Source organism: Talpa occidentalis, unplaced genomic scaffold (assembly GCF_014898055.3).
Source record: "Talpa occidentalis isolate TD23 unplaced genomic scaffold, MPIMG_talOcc4v2.1 talOcc4.181, whole genome shotgun sequence".
Classification (NCBI taxonomy): domain Eukaryota; kingdom Metazoa; phylum Chordata; class Mammalia; order Eulipotyphla; family Talpidae; genus Talpa; species Talpa occidentalis.
In genome coordinates, this window is record NW_023601863.1 from 1,568 (window position 1) to 15,769 (window position 14,202).

Here is a 14,202-nt window from a genome sequence, read left to right on the forward strand (position 1 = left end):
CGAAGGGCCCCACTCTCTGAAAGGACAAAGCAAGCGTCAGAACCAGAATCAGGTAAACACAGATCTTGAATTATCAGGCTAGGATGTGAAATAATTATGATTGATATGCTAAGGGATCTAATGGAAAAAATGGACAAGATGCAATAACAGATGGGTAATGTAAGCAAAGAAGAAAATGCTAGCAATGAGTCAAAAGAAAATGCTAGTAACCAAAAACACTGTGACAAAAATGAAGAATATTTTTGATGGGTTCATGAGTAGACTGGATGTGGTCCAGGAAAGAATGTGTGAGCTTGCAAAATGTCGGTAGAAACTTTCTAAACTAAAATGCAAAGAGACTGAAGAAAGAGGAAAGGGAGGGAGGGAGGGAGGGAGGGAGAAAGGAAATGCCCAAGAACTGTGGGGCAATTACAAAAGGTATAATATTCACAAAATAGAAATACCAGGAGAAACAGAAAAAGCATTTGAAGTAATGGTGACTGAGAACCTTTCAAAATTAATAACTGTCAGAAAAGTTGGGGAACTACCAAGGAGGAGTATTATTTGAAAGTGGACTTGGATTAGTTTTAAATGTATATTGCAAAAACTAAAAAATGTCTCAAAAGAAATACTATTGACTTGCTAACAGATGAAAGAAAATTGAATCATATAAAATGCTCAAGTCAGAGAAGTCAGAAAAAGAGAAGGCCAAAAATGAGAAAGAAACAGAGTATGGCTACAAGGACAAAACAGTTATAAACATGGTAAGCATTAACCTAACAATAAAAATTTGTACTCAGAGAACTCTCATTTCCTATCACTTCCACCCCAGTTCCCTAGATCCCATAGGCGATTGCTTTCATTAGTTTCTGGTTTATTTTTCCTCCCTTCATTTAAAAAAATGAAGCACACATGTATATAAAATTTACCATATTACAATATAATACTCTTGTGCATTTGCTTTTATCGCTTAACAGTATATTCTAGAAATCACTGTATCACTTCTTTGGGATCTCATTTTTTTTTTCAACTGCATGGTAATCTATTGCACAGATGTATGGTTATTCAGACAGTATGCTACAAATGGGTATTTAAGTTGTTTCCAATATTTTGCTAGTGGGAACAAGGCTGTATCAACTTGTTTCACTTTTGTGGAGGGGTGTCTTCAAAGCGATTTCCTAAACGTGGGGTTGGTGGGTAACAGGGCAGGTGAGCAGGATATTGCTAGACTCCCTTCCGAGAGCTTAGCCATTGTGCACCTCACTGCATCTTCCCCAACAGTGTTTTTCAGTCTTGAATCTTTGCCAAAATGAAAAGTAAGAAATGGTGCTTCAGGGTAGTTTTAATTTCTTTTTTCTTAATAAGAGTAAATTTGAATATTTTATAGGTCTAAAAGGACTATTTGTATATTGATTTTTATGAACTGTATGGCTATGTCTTTGTTCATTTTTCAATCAAGTTTGTGGTCTTTCATGCCTCCTCTTTAAAAAGCTTTTAAAAAATTAGGTGTATTAGCCCTTTACTTGAAATATAGTTTATACTTCTGTTCTCTGATTTTCCACTTATTGTTTGTTTTTTTTACTTTGCTTACATTTATTTTTCATCATAAAAAGGTATATTTTTCATGCAATCAAAATTGTTGGTCTTTTTACTTGTTGCGTATGGATTTTTCATTGTTGTTAGAAAGAATTTTTCTATACCCAGGCTGTAAGGGAATTCATTTATAATTTTAAAAGCACTGTGCACTTTCATTATTTACATTAGATTTCTAATCCATTTTGAATTTATTCTGGTTTTTGGTGTGAGGAATGAATTCAATATTATCTATGTCCAAATACCCATCATAAAACCATTTACTTAAAAGTCTATCTTTTCTCCAGTGATTTGAGATGTCACATTTATCACATACTAAATTTTCATAAGTCCTTGGGTCTATTCCTGGATTTTCTATTGATCTTTCTGTCCATGTATGCACTAATACCAAGCTTTTAATTATAAAGACTGCATGTTTTAGTATCTAGAAGTGGAATTAGAGTTTATTGAACTTTTTTGTGCATTTTTTGCATTTTTATCTTTCTATTTGAACATTCAAATCAACTTCTGTTTAGCCAAGAAAACGTTTGTCATTTTTGTGGAGAATTGACATCTACTTGATGTTGAGCCATCTTGTACATGAACAAGGGATGTCTTTCTATTTGCTCAAGTTTATTTTTACAAAAGATATTGGATCCTTAATTAGAAATTTCACATTTTGCACTGAGCAGGATAAATACAAATAAATTCACACATAGGCAATTTTAGTGAAACTACAGAGTATTAAAGATAAACAGAGAAATATTCATAGCTGCCAAGGAGAAGACATTGATTACCCACAAAGCAAAGACAATTAGGCAGACATCTCATCAACAACATTAGATGCCAGAAAACATAAAACTGCTGAGGAAGAACAATTGTCAATCTAGAATTATCCCAGATAAGCTATCACTCAGGAGAGAGGGCAAAATAATTATCCTTTAACACATAAAAAGATGGAGAAAATTTATTTCCACAGATGGCCCCCACCCCTCCCATAAGAAAGCTACTAAAGGATGTACTTCAGCACAAAGAAAAGTACACTCTGGTGAAAGAGTGGGACACAGGAAGCAAGGGCTAGCAAATACACCATTAAATAGGCTGATAAATCTTATTGATCATTGAGTTTAAGAAAAGCTTGTGTTTACAAAATATACACGTGGCTCTCCATAGAACAATAACATCAAAGGGAAGAGGTAGCATTTGCTAAGGCCCTTTTCTTCTTTGAGAGAAGAACAGAGACACTGTGAAATGCTAGATTTTTGAAAAAATATAAAGTATATGTGTCTTAAAAATGCATGGGTAATAACAGAAGAACAGCTATCATTTCCAACACAATGGGGAAAAGAAAAGAGAATAATAAAAGGTTATCAGTCCACAAAATAAAGAAAGGAAGTGTGGAGGAATATAACAACAAAAAAATAAGATGATGGGATATACCAATAATCACACAAATGGGATTAAGTTAAAATCACCTTTTAAAAATCAAATTAGATTTAAAAATACAGCTATATGCTACTTATGAACAAGAGGCACAATTAAAACCAAATGACTCGGAAAAGTTAGGATTATGCAATTGTTTTTATGCTAGTTCTTTGTGCCCTTTGGTTTTTTGGTTCCCTTACTCCCTGTATAAGAATTTACACTTATTTTGGAAAAACCTGTTCATTGGACCCATCATTTCTGTCTGTTGGTTTGATTCTGTCACCCACTGTAATCACTATTCTGCCTGCTTCATGCTCTGTCCCCTTTTGATCATCCTCACCTGGCTTCCAAAGATGGCTAAGAAAAGAGAGCTAAGACACCCACTGGCGACTCCCAAACTTTCCTTATTCAGACAACATCATTCAGCAAGTTGCAAAAGGCATAGCCACGCAGCAGTCATTTGGCAAGTTTGAAGTGTATCTTTCTTTTTTTTTGTTATCTATGTATATTTTATATCATTGTTCATTTTTAAACAATGTTTGCTTTTCTTTCCTTGCCCCTTAGGTATAGTCCCAATAGAATTTCCTTCACCAATTCACCCATGTACTGTCACCACAATCCCCTGAGGTGTATCTTTCTTAAGAAGTTAGGATCAAGAAGATGTGGTACATACACACAATGGAATATTACTCGGCAGTCAAAAAGATAAACTCATGCAATTTGCAGCAACATGGATGGAGCTGGAAGGGCTCATGCTCAGTGAAATAAACCAGAAAGAAAAACAAAAATACCGGATGGTCTCACTCATAGTAGGAATTTAGAAAACCTAAGTAAGGGACCAGGAAAAAGACTAATTATAATAAAGTCAAAATCAAAATCAACAAGCAACTATAAACCAGAGACACACTACAGGGTGGGGTGGTGAGGAGGGAGTAGGATCAAAACAAGGGGGGTGGGAATTGTATGGGGACTGTAACCAAGATAAACATGCATACATTGTGCAAAAATGAAAAATGATGTAAAAAATATATAAAATAAAATAAAAATGCTCACCAAAAAACATTTTAAAAAAAAGTTTATTGAGAAGTCAGGGCAAAGTGCACCTGGGCATCGTCTCATCCTTACTGCTATTTTCCCATCTTGTCCAGGTATTTTAACATGCCAGGACTTTCACTTCCAAGACACAGACAGAACTCTTGTTAATAGCAGATTTACCACATCACAAGAGGTTTTGCTATAAAACCCCAAAGAACCTAACCCCCTTTTTCAACTGGAGATGGAAAACATCAACTAATGCAAGACACTGCATTCCTGCATGCAACTTAATTAACACATTATGCACCTCCTGTATTTCAAAAGGTCTTTGATGTCAGTTCTTGTGTGTTCAGCTTGCAATAATTGAGAAATAAAGTTTCCAAGTCAAGAAACAGTATCAGAACAAAAGGCATAGTCACCCACCAGTCATTTGCCATGTTTGAAGTGTACATTTCTTAAGAAGTTCATTGAGAAGTAGGGGCAAAGTGCACCAATGGTGCACCTGTCTCTCTCAGCCGATATACGAATAATTAATTACATGAAAATGACTTCCATTGGAGGTTAATTTATTTTGGCTGACAGTCACATACATACACAGATATGTCTTACACTGCAGTCAAGCAGAGCTTTATTTAGAACATTTTATTTATATCTTGGGTGATTTCATTCCTAAGAAACTAAGGGAGAAAAAGAGGAGATGGTACAGTATGTAAGGGGAAATACTTCCCACCATTTAAAAAATTATGGCTAAGAACTTGGCTTTCTCCCCAGCATATAGAATTCAGACACACTGCAGAGAAGGCTCAAGTGTGCGCTGAGGGCAGGTAAAGAGGGCAGGGACAGGGGTATTGAAATTATCTGATTTTCTGTGGTACCTGCCAGAACTTCATTTACAGACTTCCTTCTGAAAGGGTGGGAGTGGGCCCAAGGTCACCACCATCCCATGCTTGCAGATAGCACAGCATTATTGTGTTGCTCAGAATCAGCCTCCCTTCCTCCTCCAATGCCCCCTACCCTCCCCAACAATGTGACCCCAGGCTTCCTGGGAGCCAAGAGGGACTCATCTTTCCATATAATGGCTAAACTTTATAATGGGTTTTGTTCCATTGCAGGCACCTTGTAAGTAAGCATTATTTCATTCCATCCTCACACCAACTCTTTAAGGTAGATTCTATACTTTATGGAGGGGGAAACTTCTGTTCTGAGAGGTTACAAAACTTGCACATCCAGTCAATAATCAAGCTAGGTTTCCAGCCTGGGGCCTGGGGCTGACTGTCTTGGTTTGTACTCAACCACTGCATCATTCTGACTCCTGTAATAATTATTATTACTGCCCTCATCATCACCATCATATCATCATCATTGAGGCAGGGGTCCTACAACAACCCAGGAAGACCTTTGTGACTTCTGATATGTATTGGCTGGTGTAGCAGTGTCACCTCTGAGGACTTGAGTGGGTTTTTAGCATGCCTTGTGCTTCATCTGCATAAAAATAGAAAAAGATGTGCTTCCAGCAGTATGAGAGAAAATGGGTTTTGATAATAATATGGTGAGCTCCATTCTCATCAGCTGTCCTTAGTACATTCAGACACAAGTCTGGGCTCCTGGACCCCATAACGTAATGCATATTTTAAAATAATATTGATTTAGTCATTATATGCAGAATGTTGTTAATTCACACAAAAGTCATATCAGGCAGATACTATTAGATGCTCACTTTTAGATGAGGAAACCAGAACTCACAGAGCAGGCTATAGCCAAAGTCCACACGCAGATTAAGTGGTAGAGAGGACATTTAAACCAATTTCGGGATGACTCCAATGTCCAAGTTTTTAATTATAACATGCTTCCTGGGTTAAAGTGCGAATTAAAGATGATGTATGTTAAGGGCTTCAGCCAGCGCTCAAGCACATAGTAAAACTCAGTTATCGACAGGTAGACATGGCTGCGTGCTGTTCTCACTCTGGCACTGCTCCATCACCAGGGTAAACTCCCAAATCAGGGCACTGCGGAGGTGGCCGGAGGAACCTGCCACCCCAGCCAGGTTTAAGAGAGAGGTGAAGGTGAATTGCCTGCAGAGTGCAAGTCCCCAAACTGATAGTAATCTTATTTTTAAAAAATAGGTACTTCTTAAAAAACAAAATGAAACAAAACCAAAACCTATTCAGCCAGACTGCCCAGTTTTCTTACACAATAGCTATCTTAATGAAATCTCAAGTTCATTTACTCTATCTGAAAACCACTTAAAAGGAAAAACACCTATGTTCCTAATACTGGTCTAGAAACAATACAGTGGGTAACAAGCTGCTTCTGTCAATCGCCAGTTTTAGGAAACAGAAATGCCCACCTGCCTTCATAGCAAACACGGTTCCTAACCTCACAACAGGTGTCTCTCTTCCCCTCCTACTGCCAAGAAGTGGAAAATAATCATTTACCAGGAAACAAGATGGTGCTGTTTTAATAGCCCTGAAAGACTATGTGGACCGCGGTGATGAAAGTTCAGCCATGGGGTCAGGATGCTTGGGTTGAGATTCCAGGTCAGTAACAACTGCTCCGTGCCTCAGTTTATTCATGTGTATAATGGGAACCATGGGCTGCCTACTTCCATAGGGTTGTTTCATGGATCTGACGGATCAATTCAGATGTGCTTCTGTTATAGGACAGGGAGAGGGGCAGCCCAAACCCCGCAAACCTGCCTATTCTAAATGGGTTCTGCCATCCGCCGCATCAACACAAAACATATGAGACTTTAATGGGAAGGAACTTTAATAAAACTAGGAAACAATACAGGTAAGGCAAAGAGTCTAGTTTCTAAATGAAGCACCCAAAGTTACCCATCCCCTCGTGGGTAAAACTCCATCCAAATGGGATCGGCCCAGAACAAGGCCCCAAAGCCTGCTACAAGTCTAAAGCATCTTCCAGTGGGGACCCACAGAAAAGGGTCACAAACAACCGGACAAGCCCGGAAGGAAAAGAGCAAAATCAAAATCAAGATAAAAGCTGCCATTGTCACCTCCCCACGGGTCTCACCCACATCTGTGTCACCCAGTCCACGACCAAAAGACAAGCACAGTTTCTTCACGCGTCTCCTGGCTCCATCCTGCTTCCTTCCTCAGTCTCTTCTGCAGCTTCTCCTCTTCCTGCTCAGCTCCACCCTCCCTTGGGTGGGGCAGGGAACCTCCCCCTTTCCTGGGGACCACCCTGTTACACTTCCAGCAGTCCCTGGCATATAGTTATGCCTAGGAACTTTAGTTATATTTTTCACAATATTTATGGCAATGAATATTATTTTTATTGTCCCATGGAAACAGGCTTGAACTTGCCACCTTTAGGGCAACCCAGCTCTGAGCAGATTTGTACACAAGAAGTGTTTGGGTTTTGCAACAAAACCTGGTAGGTAGAGTCAGAGTCTGCTGTTGGAGGGTAAGCTGGTTGGGAATTAGGAGAGAGGTTAAGAAAGAAGCAGGAACCATGGATTGGGTTATGGCATGAACCTCCTTAAAAGGGCCTGAGATGAGGTCAAAGATGGATGGACTTCAGTAGGGGCCTCTTTCAGACTCCAGGGGAGCCTGAAATAGCCTCTTTGCTCAGCCCTTCTTCTCTACTGCCAAACTTTCCCAGAATTTGAGAGACCAGCTAGTTTGAGTGGGGAGGGAAGTTTCTGGAAGGAGAAGGCCCAGAGAATTCATCACATGGCTCCAGGCAAAGATGATAGTATTCTAAAAATATCCATAAGCCGTGTAGCATTTTAGATGACCCCTGCGGTGACAATGTTGAATTTCACCTGAGTTTTGTGCTACTGGAAAACAGCATGTTAAGAAGTCCTCTGCCTTTTGTTTTCTAGAAACAGCTTACTGCAGTCATATACCATAAGACCCAGATAAGACTGAAGAATGCTACTACCTGTTTACCTAGGACAAGGACTGACAATGAAGCCCAAATCTCTATTCTTCGTTCCACAAACTATTAGCTGGCCTGATTGTCCCACTTATCGGCTGGAACAATGGCTCATTAACCAAGCCTGGTTAATCTTCTCTCAGTCACCCAGATCCCTGACCCTCTCCCTCCCTCAGAATAGGAGCAGCCTGCACTCCTGAGCACCCTCTGATCTATCATCCATCAACTCCACTCCCTCCACTTCAAACTATTTCCACACACCCAGTTCTTTCTAGCTGGACTTATTCCTCCCCATAAAAGAAACACCCTTTGGCCCAACCTTGGGAATCTTACAGGTCTATGGTTATACACCCTCCTATTTCAAGCATCCCTCCCCCACCTTCTCTCTCACAAAGATACTTTCAAATAAGGCCTCTCCTTTCTAAATCCAGATTTGTTTTTATCTGATAGGGGAAACCTCATATGGGGTAAGTCAAGAGCTGCAGTTCTCTAGAAGACTTAGGTCTTCCCCTGCCGCTGGCGGCTTCCTCGATCTGTAAGAAACAGGGAACCTCTCTCCCCAGTCTCCACAGAGGAGTCACATGAGAACTGGGCCTTCTGAGAGATGAGCAGCTGCTCTTCCTCCTCTCCTCCAGCACCTCCATGTTGTCTGTGGCTCCTCCCTCCTGTTCTTCCTACTTCACAGGGACTCCACCTTTTCCTGTTCTTGCTGTTCTACACTTCAGCTTGAAATTACCTGGTGCCAGGCAACCCACCTCACGTGGCCCTGCTGTGGGAACCCAGGTCAGCTGGTAACTTTCCTCTGTGTCCCATTGGAGGGACTCTGATTGGCTCCTTTCATCTAATTATGCTTCTCTGCAGGTGCTGGCCCCCTCTGGATTAACCGCCCTCGGTCACGTCCTCACCTCTAGTCCCATCTGCTGGGCCAGGTGAGGTCACAGGATGATAAACACAGCTGTTTAGACACCAGGGCAGCAGGGAGGCATTGCTGGGCAAGCAATGATTGATATTTCCACTCAAATCTCTCCAGCAGGCTTCTAGAAAGCTGGCAAATCTCAGCTAAACATGGACTATTCTTTGGAAGCAAGTGTCAACCCAACTCCAGTTGCAACATTTGCAAATTTCACCCACTTTGTGGGGACATCACTTGTTTCATCCTTTCCTGTGATTACTTGGTACATTGAGAATAAATGGAAGCTCGTGTGTCATGGTCCCATATCAATCCCACAGACCCCCAGAAGCCCAGTGAGAGGAAATCTGCCTACCTCCTAGCTTGGTTTGGAATGATTATTTGTTTGGTGTAAAGGAAGAAAATTTTTCTGTTTTTATTCTGGTGCTGCAGCAAACAGATCCCCTGTATTCTTTTTTTGGTTTCAGCAACTCAGGATCCCACAAACACCCTGAATGCATTTTTAGAAGGCTGTGCTCACTCTGATGGTGTTGGTGGTGTGTTGAATAATATAAAAGTGGTTGCCACAGTAATGAGGATGGGTCCTGTGAATAAGGGGGCCCTGGAGGGACCATATCAGAGATTCCCAATTAGGGGTTCACAAACATCGTGAAATGGCATGTTCAGGATCGACTGCTGATAAGAACATTCCACCTAATTAAAATGTCAGGGTTTGCTGGCGAACCAGGATTTATAATTGGCCTGGGAGGTAACACTTGTCTCCTGGTCAGTTCCTACTGATAAGAAGTTCTGCTTGACAGTTACTGAGGTCTTGGATAAATAAAATATGGGAATACAGATAAATTATTACATAATAACGGCAGTGTTGTTGGAAAGTTTGTGGAGTGTAGAAATTATAAGCAGCAGCCTATGGGCCAGAGTCAACGCTTGGACATCTACTTGGTCTGCACAGGACTTTAGGTTTTGTTTGACTGTTTTGAGCCAACATTAAAGAAAGGAGATGCCACACACACACACACACACACACACACACGAATCCAGATCTGTGACTTCCCTTGAAACTGGCCACTGGAGGCATGTCGGGAGCAGCCATTCAGCCACTGGCAGTAGTTGAGGGGTTACTGCTCACCCACCAACCAGGGCACCCCCACCCCTTGCTGTCCTGGTGCAGTGCCAGTGGCTGTGCCTCATACACTGGTACTGCATCCTCAGGTCTCTGTTCAAACTGGGAAGAAGAGAAATCAGAACAAAGGAACATACTAGGTTTGTTCTTTTTCTGGTCTGTTTTATTCATTTATTTTAATGGCCTCTGTAGGTGAGAGGTCATCAAACTACGCCAAAGGGTCCAATTTGACCCAGCACCTGTTTTCCTGGTTTTATTTGAATGCAGCTATGCTCAATTGTCTTCCTATGGTTGCTTTCACAATTCAGTGGCAGACCTGGGTAGCTGCACAGAGACCATCTGGCCACAAAATCCAAAATACCTATGATGTGGCCCTTTGTGAATTTTTCAGACCCCTGCTCCAGGCAATTGAGTTTGTGATCCCTGGTTTAATGATTCATTGTCCTCCCTGGGCAAATGACTTAACTTCTGTGAGCTTCAAGTGCCTCATCTCTAAAATGGGATAACATGATTCCATAGGATTCTTGGGGGAATTAAACAAGATGAAATATGCACTTGGCACATGAGGGGGGTATTTTATTCAACATGTGCTATCTGCTGATATTAATCAAGACAGTAGTTCTATAAATATAGAAGTGACACCAGATACTCCACATGTTGATTTAATGTCAAGATTAGCCTCATGGGACTCAGGACACTAGAGAAATATCATCTTCCCCTCAAAATCAAAGAGTTCCAGAAAATGCTTGGCTGAGTCAGCAGTGGAGAGCAAGACAAGCCACAGCCCAACTTAATACCAGAGAGAAAACACAACCAAAAAACATGTAGGGGCACATGACTGGCCAGAACATGCTTCTGGGGCTATATAACTGAGTCCCATACCTCACACCAGTGCCCAACCCAGAGAAACCACTGAGAGCTGCCTCCCACCAGCACGTATGCAGCACCTCAGCTGGGTCCCATTGTACTTCCACCCACACACTAGAAAGCCTGCACTGGAGGAAGCAAATAGGGAAATGTTGGGGTGTGCATTTGTGCATTTGGGCCATGACAGTGGAGGAATCAAATCGATCGAATGGAGGGATCCCCTGTCTATTATTTAGGAAAACTGCTCACTTACATGCAGTTGAGCTGTAAATCTCCCCATCCCATGACCCAGCATCACTTCCAGCACTTCTTACCACCCTTAATATCATCGCCATTGTTCAACAAATATTTATTGAACACCTATTATTCTAAAGTTACAGAGGGGGCAGGAGAGCTCCCAGGGAGTTTACATTCTAGTGTGAGAGGAGCTGACAACGAGTAAATAGAAAACATCAGCTTGTGTTATGTGAAGAACTGAGAAGGGCAGTGTGTTAGAATGAGTAATCAGGGTTTTTTTTTGTTTTTTTTTTGAGAGGGCATATTTGAACAGAGACCTGAAAGCATGAAAGCCAGCTGTGTGAATGTCAGGGAATCAGCATTCCAAGAAAGGACATGGGACGGTCAAAGGTCACATGGTGGAAAGGTCAAAGGTCATATTCCAGCTCATTAGAAGGAGGTGGGTACAGCAAGAACATTGCCACTGAAGACGTGGTTCATGACCATCTTTAACATCACATTGGGGGATCGGAGGGGTCTTGTTAGAAATACAGTTCTCTTCTCCAGCAGCACCCTTGCCCCTCCTCCCAGCCTTTGTGTGGACATTAGAAGTTTGGCCAAAGCACAGCTGAACAAAGGCAAAGGAAAATAAAGCAAGGATGGTGAGGGAAACAGCGCCCAAATCCTGCAAGGTCACCACCACCAAGGCAAAAGGTAAGTTGGCCCACATGTCCTTTGCTGCTTGTTTTCACTGATTGCAGTCATCCAAAAACTATTTTAGTCATGGTGGGGGCAGGGGCTGTGTTGGTTAATGTTTAACAACTGGGTCTATGCAAATAAGTCCATCCTGCATGGTACTTAGTATTTTCATTTATGTTTACAATTAAGAGAAAAGTAAAATAGCAAAGGTGCGTGCCAAAACTACAATCCTTCATTAATGGAATGGGGATTTCTTTGCTGAATTTACTAATAGTTACCAAATTCTGGAATAGTATTTAACTCTTTTTTTTTTTTTTTTTTTTTTTAATATGAGGGATTTTTTTTTTTTTTTTTTTTTTTAAATATTAAATTTTATTTTTATATTCCCCCATACAATTGCAAACGCCCCATTCTAACCCCAATCCTTCCCTCCCACCCCCACCCCCAAAAAGTGTCTCTGGTTCATAGTTTTTTGTTGATTTTGATTTTCACTTTCTTATATTCATTTTCCTGGTCCCTTATTTAAGTTTTCTAGATTCCTGCTATGAGTGAGACCATCCGGTATTTTTCTTTTTCTTTTTGGCTTATTTCGCTGAGCATGATCCCTTCCAGTGCCATCCATGTTGCTGCAAATTGCATGTGTTTATCTTTTTTGAATGCTGAGTAATATTCCATGGTATATATGTACCACATCTTCTTGATCCAGTCATCTATTTTTGGGCATTTGGGTTGTTTCCAAAGCTTAGCTATTGTAAACAGTGCTGCTATAAACATAGGAGTGCAGGTGCTCTTTGGAATTGATGTTTCTGTGTCCTTTGGGTAAATACCTAGGAGTGGAATTGCTGGATCATATGGAAGCTCTATGTTTAGTAGGTCCAGAAATCTCCACACAGCTCTCCATAGTGGTTGGACCAGTTTGCACTCCCACCAACAGTGCACAAGAGTTCCTTTTTCTCCACATCCTCGCCAACATTTGTTGTTGCTAGTTTTTTTAATATGTGCCATTCTCACTGGTGTGAGATGGTATCTCATGGTAGTTTTGATTTGCATTTCCCTGATTACAAGTGATGTTGAACATTTTTTCATATGTCTGTTGGCCATTTGCATTTCCTCTTCAGAGAAGTTTCTTTTTAGCTCTTCTGCCCATTTTTTGACTGGATTATTTTCTTTGTTGTTGCTGAGTCTCATCAGCTCTTTGCAGATTTTTGTGATCAGTCCTTTATCATTAGTGTTGGGTGCAAAAATGTTCTCCCAGTTGGTGGGGTTTCTCTTTGTTTTTGTTATTGTCTCTTTTGCTGTGCAGAAGCTCTTTAATTTGATGTAGTCCCAGCTGTTTATCTTTCTCTTCACTATCACTGCTTTGGGTGATGTGTCTGTAAAGATGTCTTTGATGTGCAAATCCCATAGTGTTTCGCCTATATTTCCTTCTATGTATTTTATGGTTTCAGGTCTTATGTCTAGTTCTTTAATCCATTTTGAGTTGATTTTTGTGTATGGTGTGAGGTAGTGGTCAAGCTTCATTCTTTTGCATGTAGCGACCCAGTATTTAACTCTTTATGCTATTTTCAATTTAACATGACACACTTTTAAGTTTAACCTACATTATTAACATTTTCTCCAATACTTTCTTACATCTAGACAATCAACCAAGTAATAAATCAAGCTCTGGTTTTAGTGTTTGGTGATTACTGTGGTATAAATACTCTCACCGTGGCCAAGGTTAAGCTTCCAACATGGCATCACAGTTGCACATTGCTACCCAGTGTGTCCACCCTACAGACATAATAGAATAAATAATCTCAAGAATAGAGATGATACTAATTAGGAAGTGGTTAGTTTTGAGTATTCATTATCTTTCTTTACAATTTATTTACATTTTTATAATGTAATTTTTAATAATGTCTATGTTTAACAATCAATGCACAAAATTTCAGTTGGCTTTCCTGAATTGGTACGAGCTAGTTTCTAACACAGCACTAGGTGAGATACCTCAATCATGTACAGGACAGTGTAGCCCCCATCTTCAGAACTTATAGTTTAATACGGTAATTGAACTTCATTTAGACCCAGGGAAGGGGACTGGAAAATGGCACTGGCCCTTGATTTGCCCTGGGCCCCCACTGAATACCCCTTCCTCAAGGGCAGCCTCATGGAACAGGCCTCCAAAGCCCTCCATATGACGAGCCCAGTGGAGACCCTCTAGAACAAGGGAGGACAGGAAACCAGGAGACTGGAATGTTGAGTATTTTGGAGAAGTGATTAGGATGGGGTCACCTTGGCTTGCTTTTCCCACTTGGGCCACTAAATGGAGGAAATGATGGCAGAGCATCTCTCCTAGAGCCCAAGCCCAGACTAGACAAATTAGGCCCAGACTAGGTCAAAATTCCTGGGCCTGGAGCCAGGAAGGAAACCACCTTATACTTTGATTACCTATTATAGGCAGGTTGGATGATCCACATTCTCCCTCATCTTTGTCCTC